Source organism: Lissotriton helveticus, chromosome 10 (genome assembly GCF_964261635.1).
Source record: "Lissotriton helveticus chromosome 10, aLisHel1.1, whole genome shotgun sequence".
Classification (NCBI taxonomy): Eukaryota; Metazoa; Chordata; class Amphibia; order Caudata; family Salamandridae; genus Lissotriton; species Lissotriton helveticus.
The window spans coordinates 60,201,779-60,217,443 of record NC_136071.1 but is presented as its reverse complement, the minus strand read 5'-3'; the positions used below and the strand labels follow the sequence as shown (position 1 = coordinate 60,217,443).

General features: G+C 49.5%; 1 protein-coding gene across 1 annotated transcript in view; it reads left to right on the top strand.

Annotated features, from left to right (window-relative positions):
* Positions 1 to 15,665, top strand: part of LOC144783891 (extracellular calcium-sensing receptor-like) — a 179,708-nt gene that overhangs the window by 79,339 nt on the left and 84,704 nt on the right. The window lies entirely within an intron of this gene.

The window sequence follows — 15,665 nt, the reverse complement described above, 5'->3', positions numbered from 1 at the left end:
CCTTGCTTCTTGCGGTGTGATCCACCCTTCAGTATTTCCTTCATCTACCAGAGTTTTGATCTCATTAAGTAGTCCCGGAGTAGGATCTTCAGACAGGCGTCGGTAAAATTGATGGCTGCCCAGTTGTCTTAGGCACTCTTGTCGATATTGGACCATGTCCAAGACTACCGTTGCTCCCCCTTTATCCGCTGGTTTTATAATTATAGACGGATCCTTCGTCAGGCCAGTGAGAGCATTCCTTTCTAATCTGGAAAAGTTTTGAAATTTTTGAATGTCAGCATCCTGTAATTCTGAGATATCATGTCTAACCGCCTGTTCAAAGGTAGTCACCTGTGATGGAACTTGGTGACTCAAGGGGGTAAAAGTAGACCTAGGACGCAGCCCTGTATTGGAGAGCTGAACTTCAGCTCCACAATCAGTTTTGTCCTTGAAAAAGAAATGTAAGCGCACCTTACGGAAGAATTTTTCGAGTTCAGTTCTAATCTGAAATGGGTCTCCTCTGCTAGTAGGTACAAAGCCTAAACCCTTTTCCAAGACTGTCTGTTCAATTGGCGTTAAAGTGCGGGAGCTCAAGTTGACTGTTATGTACCGGTCGCCTCTGTGCTGTTGCTCTGTTGCGCCGCTCTCCTGCTCCGTGTGTTGGGGAATGATGGATCTGTGTACCATTGGACAGTCTGTTGCCCTCTTCTTCTTCCCCTATTTTGTCCCCGACCACGTCCTAAAAAAGACTGGTCTGGAAAGAACTGAGGGTAGTGGATATATGAGTTCATTTGTTGCGCAAACGGCGGTGGTGGTTGAAAACCCCATGGGCCTGGAGGCCACCAGGGTCCAGGGTTTTGGTAGTTGCCTGGGTAGTTGTTGTACATGCCTCCTTTTTGTCGGCCTCCTCTTTTGAACATTCGCTGCTGTTGACCACCTCCCCGGGAGTATGCTCCAGCAGGGTTGGATGTATCTGAATCACTGGAGTTGGAATCGGAGCCGGAGGTTGAGTAATTGGACCCATAACGTCTCCCTTTGCTATTGAAACCTGGGGCTTCATAGCTATCACTGGTATAAGGATAGATTTTTTCCAGAGAAAAGCGTGCAAGATCTTTTTTAAATTTGTCAATCTTACTTGCTAATATGTTGTCTTTGTAGTCCTTATTGGTCTTGTTGGTCTCCTCCAAGTGTTTTTTAAACAGAGTACTGCAGGTTGCCTTGATCTGGCCTTCTAGAACCTGAATCTCTATAAGGATTGCATCCGCTATCCTTTTCGCTGAACTGATGATTAGTATCAGCCAGTCTCGCGTGCAGCGCCACGCTATCAAAGACCAGTCTCGCATGAAATCCTTGTCTGTCTGAAAAAGCCGAGGCGCATTGGTAACAATTAGGCCCGTGGGTGCACATTTACCCCAAAGATATTGTGCCATGATAGCTCCATGAGCAGAAGTACGTGTATGTGATTTCTTCAGGTTAAGCAAGTTAAGCCAATCATCCTTAGCTGTGTTGGTAGTTTCAGGCAGTGAGTCCAAAAGGCATGGATTCTCATCTAAAATTGAATTGAGCATCTCATCATCAAAAGCCAAACCTGCAAAGTCAGCCATAGTTTGCCAGGGGAGTCTCAAATAAAAATCAACTGGGTGAGCAAAAAGGCAGGGATAAAACCCTGCAGAAAGATTTTTTAATATCTTTAGAGAAAGAAGACCCGCAACACAAGTTGCACTAAATACTAAGAAAATAGGGTAAGGAGGGTCTAAAGGGGTTGTTTAATGACCAGACAGCTCAGACCCCTACAAATACTGGAAAAACAAGAGGAGATGCCTGGTCCACAGAACTGTTTGTGTGTTGTGTCAGAACTAGAACCGTAGGTCCATCAGGTCACACCTGGAGTAACACTGGGTTGGAACAAATCCCTTCAGCAGGTACTTGTTTTTCCAGTATTTGTAGGGGTCTGAGCTGTCTGGTCATTAAACAACCCCTTTAGACCCTCCTTACCCTATTTTTTTATTATTTTTTATGCTTCTCCATATACCCTATTCCTATGCTACTCAACAGTACACCACTTCACTCTACGCTATTCCACTGTATGCCATTCCACTATATGCTACTTCACTCTTTGCCACTCCAGTGTACACCACTCCACTCTACACCACTCAATTCTACACTACTCCATTGGGTGTCACTACACTCTATGCCACTCCACTATATGCTGTTTTACTCTACCCCAATCCACTATACAGTACACCAGTCTACACCACTCCACTTTACGTCACTCCACTTTACACTATTCTACTTTACGCTATTCACTTTATGCTAGACTACTGTAAACCACTCCATTGTTCTCCACTCAGCCCCACACTCTTCAATATCTATACGGCCCCCCATGCTGCCATCGTCAGACAGCACCGACTCAGAATAGTATCCCACGCTGACGACACCCAGTTCATCCTCTCCCTCACCAAGGCCCCGTCACCACCAGACTCAACTTCTAGGAAGGAATGTAAGATGTAGCACCCTGTACGAGCAACAGCTGCCTGAAGCTCAACTCAGAGAAGACAGAAGTCCTCCTCTTAGGACCCTCCCCCTCTGCATGGTACAACTCCTGGTGGCCCACCATACTCGGCACACCCCCACGGACCACGCCTGGAACCTCGGCATCGTACTCGACTCCTTCCTCTCCATGACCTGACAGGTCAACACAGTCACCTCCACCTGCTTCAACACCCTCTGCATACTCCAAAAGACCTTCAAATGGATCCCCCCAAATCAAGGAAGACCGCCACCCACGCCCTCATAACCAGCAGACTGGACTATGGAAACACCTTCTATGCTAGGAGTAAATAGTCTCAGCTCTGCAAACTCCTGACCATACGGAACACCCCAGCCAGATTCGTGCTTTGCATCCCTCGACACAAACACATCACCCAGCACCTGCACAACCTCCAATGGCTCCCATTGAGAAAAGAGTAACCTTCAAGACACTCACCCATGCCTACAAATGCCTACATAACACCAGACCCAAATACCTCAATGACGGAATCTCCTTCCACACACCCAAGAGGAACATCTGATCCGCCGACTTCGCCGTCACTGACCCCCGTGCATTCTCAGAGCAAGATGAACCTTCTTCTACATCATGACCATGACCTGGAAAGAGCTACTGATCAACATCAGGTGTGCCCCCACCCTGCACATCTTAAGGAAGACCCTCAGGGACTGGCTTTTCGACTGGCCAGAGCTGCATCCCCCCAGCGCCTTGAGATCATCACAAGTGACTAGCGCACTTACAATTCCCTGATTGATTGAGTCTATGCTATTCCACTGTACGCCATTCCATTCTACACTATCACACTGTACACAGCTTCAATGTTTAGCCCTCTAGTGGATGGTATTCCATGGCGCCCCAATCAACTTTACAACACTCCCTTGTATGCTACTACACTCTATCCCACCCCATAATATACCATTCCAGGATAAACCACATCACTGTACGCCACTCCACTGTATGATGCTACACTATATGCTATTACACTTTACGCCCCTCCACTGTATACTACTACACTTTATGCTATTACACTCTATGCCACACCACTGTACACCACTCCAATCTATGCTACTTCAATCTATGCTATTCCAGTGTACCCTCCTCCACTCTATATAACTGCACTCGACAAAAAACAACTACACGCTATGCCACTCAACTAAACTCTAATCCACCATATCCCCGTACACTCCACTGTCCAAATTTGCATTTGACTCTATGCCCATACACTGAATTGTACAACCCTATTCTCTACTCTGTTTTGGCTTTTCAGAACTGTATGACACAGCACTCCACTCTAATATATAATTTGCCACTCAAATTTATAACAGTTTCCTCAACTCTATACTATGCCACTTTATTGTATGCCACCCTACTCAATGCTAATCCACTGCGCCCTAATCCATTTGATTACACTCCACTGTACATCAGTCCACTCTATGCTATTCCACTCGATGCCACCCCGCTATTCTACACACCACTGTCCGGTTTTCCACTCTATGCTATTCCTCTGTATGCTACTCTACTTTACGGAAATCCACTTTACTCCACTACAGTGTACGCCACTCCACTCTATGTCACTCCATTGTATGCCACTCTAATCTATATAGCTCCACTCTATAGGACTCTACCACACTTCATGGCATTCTGTGATGTTTTACTCCATGATCCAATTCAATAGTCCTCTCTATGGTGTAATGAATCGGTTTTCCGTATATTTTGGCGCCTCTGTCAGTTACCAAGCCATTACTTACCACAGCCCTCCTCAGGACTCATAAAAACACCACACTTAAGAATACTTACCTGAGAAAGGAATAAACACTAACAACATATAAGACTATTGCCGAGTAGCTCGCAAATAACAACAAGTCACAACACCTCCCCATCCGAGAGGGTACACAGCGCATGCACCTCCTAGCAATGTATTGGATAGAATAATTAGAATTTAGACATCCCTGCTGGTAGCCGATTTCCCTCCCTGGCCAAGCGTTTTGCTATGACTCCGGCATCGAGTGAGCACATTCCTCTGATAAGAACCGGTCATCTCTAGTTTAGCAAGAGCAAATAACAACTAGGAATTAAAACATAACCTCTCACCTAAAGAGGCTCAGAAGATGTCAGCAGTTTAGAATATGGAGTTGCTCAAGCATTGGCCTCTACTCCTGCAAAGAGCTGCAAGAAGGCATTAGATCATGCCAAAGCCAATATGCAAGCCCTGCCATTAAGCAAGATGAAGTCAGAAACAGAAAGGTACATAATCAAGCCCTACTTTGGAGCGTATTCATACTATGCAGGCCTACACATCACTATGTTATTTGATAATATAAATTGCAAAGCAAAATGACATGAGAGCATATCAAAGGCAATAGTCAGCACTGCCATAAGACAAGGTAAAATCAGAAACAGGCCTACATATGACTATATAAGGCTAAAATATATTGAGATGGTAGTGGGCAATGGTCATAATTGAGCCACTTATCCATAAAAATAGCTCAGTCTCTACATTTCACCCTTGACCATTGTCCAACACCATCAAACGTATATATAAACATAAAACAGTATGCAAACTATTACTGGAATAAGAAGAAACATAACTGACAGAATGGGCAAAAACAGTCCTAGGGCCAAACATATTCAAAAGACTAGGCACAGATTGAATGCAACAGCATAATGTAACTGAAAACAGATGAATTCAAAGCAGGTCATGACTAACTATTTTTAAGAACTACATCACATGATTGAAAAACATAGCAAAAGATATGATATTCACAGTAGACTGCATTACCTAAATTCTTTGAAAATCAATAACTCAGGTGAAATATCTAAAAATAATTCAGAAATATCTGGATGCTTGAGTCATTTGAACCTCTCCTGAATAAACTGCAAAATCTACTGCCAAGGCAGCCAACTGTAGCTCAGAAAATATCTACTCTAATTGCAGCAAACTGTTTCTATTAAAAAAAAGAGTAATTTTCTCTGTGAAAAAAGGAAAACAAAAACACAGCTGTCTCTTGTCAGGTGGATCTCCAATTTGAAAAAAAAACCAGTTCTTCACTTTTTACACAAGCAGTTCTCCTGTGCGAAAGACACACAGCTCTCATGCTTTCAAAGTCAGCCTCACTTGAAGGGGACAGTTCCAATTGTAGCACACTCTGCTGATCCCTTCCTCGCTTGGAAAGAAGCAATCCATCTGTGTAGGTGACAGCTCTCCGACATCCATCTTCATCTGTATCCCCTCGACAAGGAAGAACCCCATCCGATTTGGTCAGCCATAGATCATCAGCTCCTGTCAGCCATCAGCCACAGGACATCACCTTCCACCGTCCGGTCTGGCTCCAGGCTTGGGGGAGGGGTTTGGGGGGCGGTGGGAAGGGGGAGGGTCCCATGTATACAGGGAGGGTATCACTCGCACCCTGGCGCCGCAATCTGAAACGATAAACAAGTATCACTTGTCTTGCAAAAAACTCCAATTCAAAAGCACATATATATATATATATATATATATTACCTACTGGCGGTCGCCAGTAGGTATATTTTTTTTTTGCAAAAACAATTTTTATTGGCATTTCAGATAAAGACATTCAAGACAACGGTCATTGCTTGCATGCACATTGAAGTGTATAAGAATAGGAGTCTTTTCTGAAAACACACCATTTATAAAAACAAACCCACAACCAATCCCTCCCTGGATCCCACCCCCCTTGTCAGTGTGCCAGTGTCCTCTATTCAACAGCTAATGCTCAACAATCCCGCCCTCCTTCCGGGCATTTGAAGGGGGAGGTAAGTGATGCTTCCCAGTGGGGGGCTTTAACCCTCACAAACTTTGTCGTCATTTATGGCAGGTGTGTGTTGTATCTGGAACAGGGAACCTCACCCCTACAGCCCCCTATGGCGTCGGCGCCTCATCATCCTCCTCCCGGTCGCCCTCAGGGAGTCGCAGCTCGGCCACAAGGGCCTCCCATGCTCTGGCTGTGTCTAGTGCCTTGTCATTATCTAGCCGCCTGGCCTGTTGCAACTGCAGTGCGCCCTTTGCCTTAGCCCATCTCTCCAGTGTAGATCGCCAGCGCAAGTAGTTGGGGCCCTGGCTGGATTTCCAGTGCATGGCGATTTCCCGTTTGGCCAATATCAGGCCCAAGTCAATGAATTTGCTGGTGACGCGAGTGCGGGGGGTATGAGGGAACCACAATAGCAAGCAAACGCCCATATCTGCTCCAATATTCCGATCCGTGACAGCATTCAGGCAGGCCATCACCGCCTCCCAGTAATCGGTCAGCTTCACACAAGCCCAGAACATATGGGCAAAATCCGCCTCCTCCACTCCACATCTGGGGCAGAGTGAGGACGCGCCCTCAAAGTACTGCGAAATCTTGACCGGTGTCAAGTAAGCCCGGTGAAGAGAGAAAAATTGGATCATCTGGAACCTGCCATTCCTCGTGCCTTTCCATGCACGCCGCAAAAGCTGCGGCCAAGTCGTGTCGGGAATCGGTCGTCCAATATCCGTTTCCCATTTGGCTCTCAGGCCGTCCAGGGGCTGCAACGTCGCTGACGACAGCCTCCGGTATAGACAGGTGACGGCCTTGTAAGTACCAGCCGCCATAACCACATACTGACAACTCTCAGACATCGGCGGTTCAGAGAGGCCCTTCCTCCAGTGGCGTTGGATGCTAGCCACGAGCGAGGCGTGCAACAGGTAATCCCCCCTCGGGAGGTCGTAAACGTCACACAGCTCCTGGAATGACAGCAGCGATCCCTCCTTGTACAGATCACCGATCATTTGCAGGCCTAGGTCCTCCCAGGTCGCCAAAGCTGACCAATCCCCTCCATGCGGGAAGGCAGTGCACATCCCCAGTGGGATCTCCGGGGCATACGGGCGAGCGACGCCGGCTCGTCTATGACACCGCAGCCAGCAATTGCGGATCGTCCGTTCCTCGCTGGAGAGTAGGGAAAGGTCCAGTTTCTGGGCCAGAATAATGAAGGACATGACATGTCTCGGAAGGAATCCGCCTGCAGTCCCTTCCGGGCCTCTGAATTCAAGAGCCACTTCCTGAGTAAGCCATTGCAGCTGGGCCGCTAAATAGTACCATTCGAAGTCAGGGGCGGCTAGTCCCCCGTCCGATCTAGGGCGCATCAGTGTGGTCAGCGCTACTCGCCTCCTGCCCGCACCCCAAATGAACCCGGTGATCAAGGATCGCAATCTGGCGAACACAGAAGCCGGGATCCAGATTGGCAGAGTGCGAAACAAATATAAGAGGCGGGGCAGCGCCACCATTTTGAGTAACGCCACTCGCCCCGCGACCGCCAGCGGGAGCGTCCGCCAGAACCCCATACAGCCTCGCAGGTTCCGGATCGCTCTCTCGATGTTACCCTCCAAGAGGTCCAATTGGGACCGGTATATGCGCGTACCTAGATACGGGAGGCAGTGATATTCCCACCGCAGCTCGTCCTCTGGTTGGGAGTCGTCCGCTCCCGGCACTAGCGGGAAGAGGCACGACTTCTTCCAATTGACCCTTAGTCCCGAAAGGTGGCCGAAATTGGTCGTCGGTTCCAGCGCGTCCAGACGGCCTTCAGTCTGCTTGACCCGGTCCGCTAGCTTGCCGTGGTCCGCTCTCAAAAGTCCCAGGCTCGTGGATACTTGGCTGATATCTAGACGCAGGGCCTCCCTGGTGTCTGCGATGGCCTGTAGAATCTGCTCCAGTTGGCCTTGAGGTAGGCCCGGCGTCGGACCCTCACTCACGGCAGAGCTCTGGCTGCTCGCTGCCCCCTCCTCCACATCCGTCGGGGGCTTCTGGCGGCGCCCCATGGCTCGTAGGGCCCCACTACTCCCCTCCTCCCGGAGGACACTAAGTGTGCAGAAGGGTCCCCGGTAGCTCCTCACCGCAGCCCAGGGGGTCCCAGCACTCTCCAGCCAGGGGTTCAGGCGATCATAGCGTGTGTAACCCCTCCAAGCGGGCAAACCGTGCCTCAGAGCAAAGGGGGGCCCAGTCCCAGTTTGTAGCCAGCCAGCACCAGTCCCGGGAGTCAAGGCACTCAGTGCAGAGGATTCCCCAGCGTATCAGCCCCCAAGCCTACAGCGCCCAGCAGAGTGTTCCTGTTCCGAGATACCTCAGTGGCCCCCCCAGTGCCGGATCCTCGGGGTATCCTCCAAGTAAGGCAGGCAGGAGGAATGGGGGGAACGTCACCAACCAGCATATGCCCCCTCCTGGGGGTAGGCCGCGGATCTCAAAGCCCCCGCCAACACCAGCGCCGGCCCGATCTGTCCTCGGAGGGGTCCCACCAACTGCCGCTGCCCCTGCGCCACCGCGGTATGGCCGCGTCCGTCTGACAAGGTCTCTGCGGTATTGCCGCCAAGCCGGCTCGCGTGGGTGGCGGAGGCCGAGCAGCCCGCACCGCAGGTCGGCCGCTCGCGCCCGCGAGGCCGGGGATCCCGCCGGGCGCCCAGGCCGCCCAAAATGGCCGGCGCTGCGACAGGGACTCCTCAGTCAGCGCGCCTCTCCCCGCTGAGTCGGGGACCCCGCCTCCGGGCCAGCGACGGCCCTCCAAGACCCAGGCAGGGGTACAGGTGAGCGCACGTCAGCAGGCGCCTCCAGCGGTTCCCGGTCGCCGGTTGTCTTCCGTGGCCCCAGGCCGCCCGGTAGGTGTCCAGGCCCGGGGGCGCGAAACTCTAGGTCCCCGGCTCCGCCTCACTGATGTAGGCCTCCAAGCGGGACGCCGGTCCGCGTCGCGTCCCCAGCCCCGGGAGCTCCGCTCAGGTCACCGGATCGCCGACAGGCAGCCCCAGACCCCGTACACTGGCAACGGGCGCCTGAAAGCAGGGCAGAGGCAGGATAACCACAGGATAATTAGCGGGCTGGCCGGAGCTCGCTCAAGCTGCGACCACCATCTTCAAGCGGCAAGCCACGCCCCCCCGCCAGTAGGTATATATAGTTAGGATTTTTTCCCTATGGGATTTTTGAAAATTCTATGTCTAATAACTTTGGCGTTTGTGGACGGAATTGGCTGAAATTTTCTGGAAAATGGAACATTTTGTTTCTGAGCAGCCCCTGGAAATTTGGGGGGGGGTTCGTCAAGGGGGGGCCGAGAAAAAAGGGGGGTCCCAAAACGTGTTTTTAACATTGAGTTTTCCATAGGGCGGTTGGCCTCACTTTTAGGCCGAACGGCTGAATGGATTTCCACGAAACTTGGCAAAATTGTAGGGACTGGTAGCCCGATGTGCCTTTGCTAGGTCTCAATATATGTGCTTCAGTGGATTTTGAGAAATTAATGTTCAAAAAAAGATATATATCTGTAACAGCGGACCAGGCAGCGCTCCGGTTCGCGGACTTTACGCGTTACGGAGCTTTGTGAAGCGAAGCTGATTGGTTCTCCGGCGTCTGTAAACATTCCAAACAGTCCGTAGCGGCCGCCATCTTGTCTCTCGGTAGGATCGAGAGACAAGAGGAGGCCAAAGCGAAGGGGCAAATGACCATAAGGGGGCATAGTAGATCCTCCCTGACCCTCTAGGTTTGATGTGGAGGTTTTAAAAGGGCCCCGCGGGGAAAAAAAAAATAATAATAATAATAGAACGGCTGAATGGATTTGCACGAAACTTGGCAAAATTGTAGGGACTGGTAGCCCGATGTGCCTTTGCTAGGTCTCAATATATGTGCTCCAGTGGATTTTGAGAAATTAACGTTCAAAAAAAGATATATATCTGTAACAGCGCTCCGCTTCGCGTACTTTTCGCGTAACGGAGCTTTGCGAAGCTGATTGGTTCTCCGGCGTCTGTAAACATTCCAAACAGTCCGTAGCGGCCGCCATCTTGTCTCTCGGTAGGATCGAGAGACAAGAGGAGGCCAAAGCGAAGGGGCAAATAACCATAAGGGGGCATAGTAGATCTTCCCTGACCCCCTAGGTTTGATGTGGAGGTTTTAAAAGGGCCCCGCGGGGCAAAAAAAAAAATAATAATAATAATCGAACGGCTGAATGAATTTGCACGAAACTTGGCAAAATTGTAGGGACTGGTAGCTCGATGTGCCTTTGCTAGGTCTCAATATATGTGCTTCAGTGGATTTTGAGAAATTAACGTTCAAAAAAAGATATATATCTGTAACAGCGCTCCGCTTCGCGGAGATAAAATTATCTCTGTATTACCTAGCTGTTGCTAACACCAGTTAGCGACCGCTAGTAGGAGATAGCGACCATCTTGGGCCCCACTTTGCATGTCAGTGATATTTATCACTAATGACATGCAAAGTGGGCATGCCAAGATGTTAGCGACTGGAAACAGTCGCTAACATCGCTATCTCCTATTACCAACTTTTGGAGATATTAGCGCTAAGCGCGAATATCTCCAAAAGCTACCACCTGCCCTGAGCAGTTCTTAGCCATGTTATCCAATGGGAGGTGGATAACATGGCTAAGAGCATTAGCTCGGTAATGCATGAATATCGCTGACTTTTCAGCGATATTAATGCATTGCGGTCGTGTTTTATCGCATTTGCGAAAAACCTTGATAATAGCAAGGTTTATCTGCGATAATTTCTGACGATGCTTAGCGGTAAAAAATTCGTTGCTAAGCATCGTTAGGGATAAATATCGCTTAACTTTGGTAATATGCCCCAACGTCTGTTAACGTTCGATTCGAAGGAAATCAGGAAGTGTTGAAAAACATTGTCTGCGCCATCTTGCCTTTTTTGAAATGCCACACTTTTGTCGTGCACAGCAGCCATTTTAGATGCCTTGACCAGACCCACTCTCTGCACGCTGTTGATCCGTAGCATGGCTCCCCACCCTCGCAAGCATCTCCCCCAGGCACTGGTCACCCCCGCTCTCGGTCTTATGCATGGGTAATAAACCTCCCCCCATCTGCGCTGCTCTTCCCTGAGAATCACACCCTGTGCCCGCCCGACACCTCCCTTTCGCCCTATTCACTACCGCACCCTCTGACACTCCTCTTCCTCTGTGTCCGATTGTCCAGGCCGGTCCCAGGCTATCAGCTAGCCCTGCAGATGTAGTTTATGGCCCCAGCTGTAAAGAATCACCCCTCTTCAAAGGAGTTATAGTAGATAAAGGCCCACACCCGATGAGATCCGTCACACCACACGCGTTCCTACTATCTGAAAACCATCCTGTATTGTGATTGGGGAGGGGACCGAGCCTGAAGCGGAAGATTCCAGGGATGACTCTTTGTACATCAAAGTTTTTACAATTATGTGTCACATTAAAAATATATAGCACTCCAACAAAGTAGTAGGATTATAAAACTTTAATAACTTATAAATATATACAACAAAACAAAAACAGTAAAAACATTTAAACATTTTTAGGGAAAAAGAAGGAAGTAGCCGTCGGTTGTTCGAATAGTCCCAACGCAGCACAACCTCCAGATTTCTGGACGGCACCCAGGTGATGTTGCCTGGGTGCCGCACTGATTTCGGTATCCGGCGTGGGGCGTCGCGGGGGGTGGGTCATCAGTAGCAAACTGTTGTGCGAATAGTTCCAAGGCAGCAGAACGATGGCACCAAGGTGATGTCCAGTAAGTTGCTGCACTGGTTTTGGTATCCTACAATGCTGCTCCGAATAACGGCGTGGGGCGCCCGGGGGGGGGGGAGGCGGCGTGAACGGGCCTCTCCAGGTGGAGTCTCGTCTGTTGTAGTGGGGCGCCCCTTTACCGTTTCAGTTGCCATTCCGTCCGCTTTTGGTCCACTGTGTCAAAAGCCGCAATTCAGCTGAGTTGCGCCCACTCTTGCGGTGCAGCGATATGCGGCTGTCACAGGACTCTCAAAATGGCGGCAGGCTCTTTCCTTTTTGGGCCTGGTCCACTGAAATGGCCCTGGGACACCTTGGAAATCGGACGCTTGTCTGCTAGGTCTTGGACCCCATTCTCGAAAGCGTCCCCTCCGCCTTGAGGATTCAACAAAAGTTTTGGGGGCCCTCGACTCCTGCAGGCTTCTGGTGGGGAGCGGCTGCCATGATTGCTCGCGGAATGACCACGACGGAGCCACGAGATGGTGGTGCTTTCATGGTGACGCCAGCTTCAGTCTGAAACATCCAGAAACAAGGTGGGGCTTTCATCGTTTGGGAAAAAAAAAAGTTTTCATCCAATGAAAAGTGTTATTTTTAGGTCATATGATCAAGCCTTCCATCATTAGGAAACCAAAAGTAAAATGAACCAATGAAAAGTTTTATAAACAAGTCACATGACCTGTTATGCGGCATAGGGTATAAAATGCGGAGAAAATACGTTGGCACGTGAGGCGGCGTCAGTAGCGGACCGATGTGCGAATAGGCCGAAGGCAACACAACGCGCCAAGATCCGGATGGCACCGAGGTGGTGTCCAGCAAGTTGCCTCACTGGTGTGGCCATCCTACAATGCTGAAAGTCGGCGTGGGGCGCCCCGTTGGCCTGTGAGGTAGCGTCAGTAGCGGACCGATGTGCGAATAGGCCGAAGGCAGCACAACGCGCCAAGATCCGGATGGCACCGAGGTGGTGTCTAGTAAGTTGCCGCACTGGTGTGGCCATCCTACAATGTTGAAAGTCGGCGTGGGGCGCCTTGTTGGCCTGTGAGTTCGCGTCAGTAGCGGACCGATGTGCGAATAGGCCGAAGGCAGCACAACGCGCCAAGATCCGGATGGCACCGAGGTGGTGTCTAGTAAGTTGCCGCACTGGTGTGGCCATCCTACAATGTTGAAAGTCGGCGTGGGGCGCCCCGTTGGCCTGTGAGATGGCGTCAGTAGCGGACCGATGTGCGAATGGGGCCAAAGGCAGCGCAACAATATTTTCTGAATAGAAGACACCACAAGGCGCTGAGATGCCAAGATCCGGATGGCACCGAGGTGGTGTCTAGCAAGTTGTGGCACTGGTGTGGCCATCCTACAATGGTAAAAGTCGGCGTGGGGTGCCCTGTTGGCCTGTGAGATGGTGTCAGTAGCGGACCGATGTGCGAATGGGGCCAAAGGCAGCGCAACAATATTTTCTGACTAGAAGACACCACAAGGCGCTGAGATGCCAAAATCCGGATGGCACCGAGGTGGTGTCTAGCAAGTTGCTGTACTGGTGTGGCCATCCTACAATGCTGAAAGTCGGCGTGGGGCGCCCCATTAGCTTGTGAGATGGCGTCAGTAGCGGACCGATGTGCGAATGGGGCCAAAGGCAGCGCAACAATATTTTCTGAATAGAAGACACCACAAGGCGCTGAGATGCCAAGATCCGGATGGCACCGAGGTGGTGTCTAGCAAGTTGCTGTACTGCGGTGGCCATCCTACAATGCTGAAAGTCGGCGTGGGGCGCCCCATTAGCCTGTGAGATGGCGTCAGTAGCGGACCGATGTGCGAATGGGGCCAAAGGCAGCGCAACAATATTTTCTGAATAGAAGACACCACAAGGCGCTGAGATTCGGTTACCACCGAGGTGATGTCTAGCAAGTTGCCGCACTGGTGTGGCCATCCTACAATACTGCTCCGAATAACGGCGTGGGGTGCCCGAAGGGGGGGGGGAGGCGGCGTGAACGGGCCTTCCTAGGTGGAGGCTCGTCTGCTGTAGTGGGGCGCCCCTTTACCGTTTCAGTTGCCATTCAGCTGAGTTTCGGCCGCTCTTGATGCTACAGCGACAGGCGGCTGCAACAGGACTCTCAAAATGGCGGCCTGTTCTTTGGATTTGGGCCTGGTCCACTAAAATGGCCCTGGGACACCTTAGAACTCGGACGCTCGATTTTTTTTTCCGTTCCTCTACATGCAAAAAAAGGTAAATGCCCGGTACGTTACACGCTTCATCTGCCACGATGTACTCTCCAGAGGAACCGAAAAAAAATATAGTTATGGTAACTATACCATGCATCGTCATATGGAGAGGTGGTACCAATTAATTATAGTGCTGCATAAAAGAGAGATTTGGAGGAGAACCCCCGACCTGCCAGTACATTCATCAAAGAAGTGGCACTGACAGCATCAGAGGCAAGGGAAACGGTCCCAAATATTTAGAAGAACTTTGGAAAGATTAAAATGACATGTTTAGATTGTGGCAAATTAATTTCATGTGGACAGATGAGTGTTACTCTAATAAATACAGCATATGAACATCATCATAGTCGATGGTTGGTAGAGACATTTTGACTATATCCTGGACCTGCCCGTCCTCGCCCAAAATGGCGCCGGAATAAATGGGACTCGTAACTCCTTGTTGTGTACTGGTTGCAGAACCTTGAAATCACGAGATACGTATGCAGTTTTGAAGCACATGGCGGGCGGGGACGAGAATTGATTGAATATTTCGACATCCCTATTGATATTAAGTTCTGATGTGTTATTGATTACTGTACTATTGAAAGTTCGAAATAACGTCACCCATGGTACTTGCCCGCAAATGTATATCTAGATAATTTTATTGTAACTGGCCCTGTCGTATTTTAATTATAAAATGTACGTCCACCGATTCCGCAACTGTTAGACACCTTAGTTCTTGCAACCTAATGGCCCGCCCGTTACGTTCCTCTACAGTGTAAATGTCTACTCATCATATACGATTACAGTTTGCTCCGTGGCCGGCCCACGTGGTTATAGGCTCGTATTTGTATAATGAAATTTTCACAATAAAGGTTTTTAAAAGAAAACATGGTAGTAGTATATACATTGGTAAAGTTTTTAATAATAGTCACTGTTTTAGAATCATTAAAAGGCAAGTGAAATAAAGCAGACCAATTACATGAAGGGTAAAAGGTATAATACGCAGGAACGCAGTAAAGATAAATGGTCAAGGGCTGTTGTGTTTTCTACTCCTGCAACATAAAGTGATCGATAAGAATCTCATATTCAGGCGTATCGGCGACTAAGACAGCAGGTCGACCCTCTTTTGCTCAACGGCTCCGTCATGGGACGAAGAAACGGCCTTTTTCTCGAAAAAAGAATATATTTTACTTGCAGGACAGTTGTAAATTTTCCGGGAAAGTACATTAGCCTGGAACATTATAACATATATTTAAGAAAAAATAATGTTCGGAAGTAATAAAAAGCGTAATTTTTAGGTCATATGACCAAGCCTTTCATCATTAGAATAAGAAAAGTAAAATGAACCAATGAAAAGTTTTATTAACAAGTCACATGACCTGTTATGCTTACGTTACGCGCTGCGCGTCACGCCCCGGATGACTTCTGGATGAGCTAACGCGGC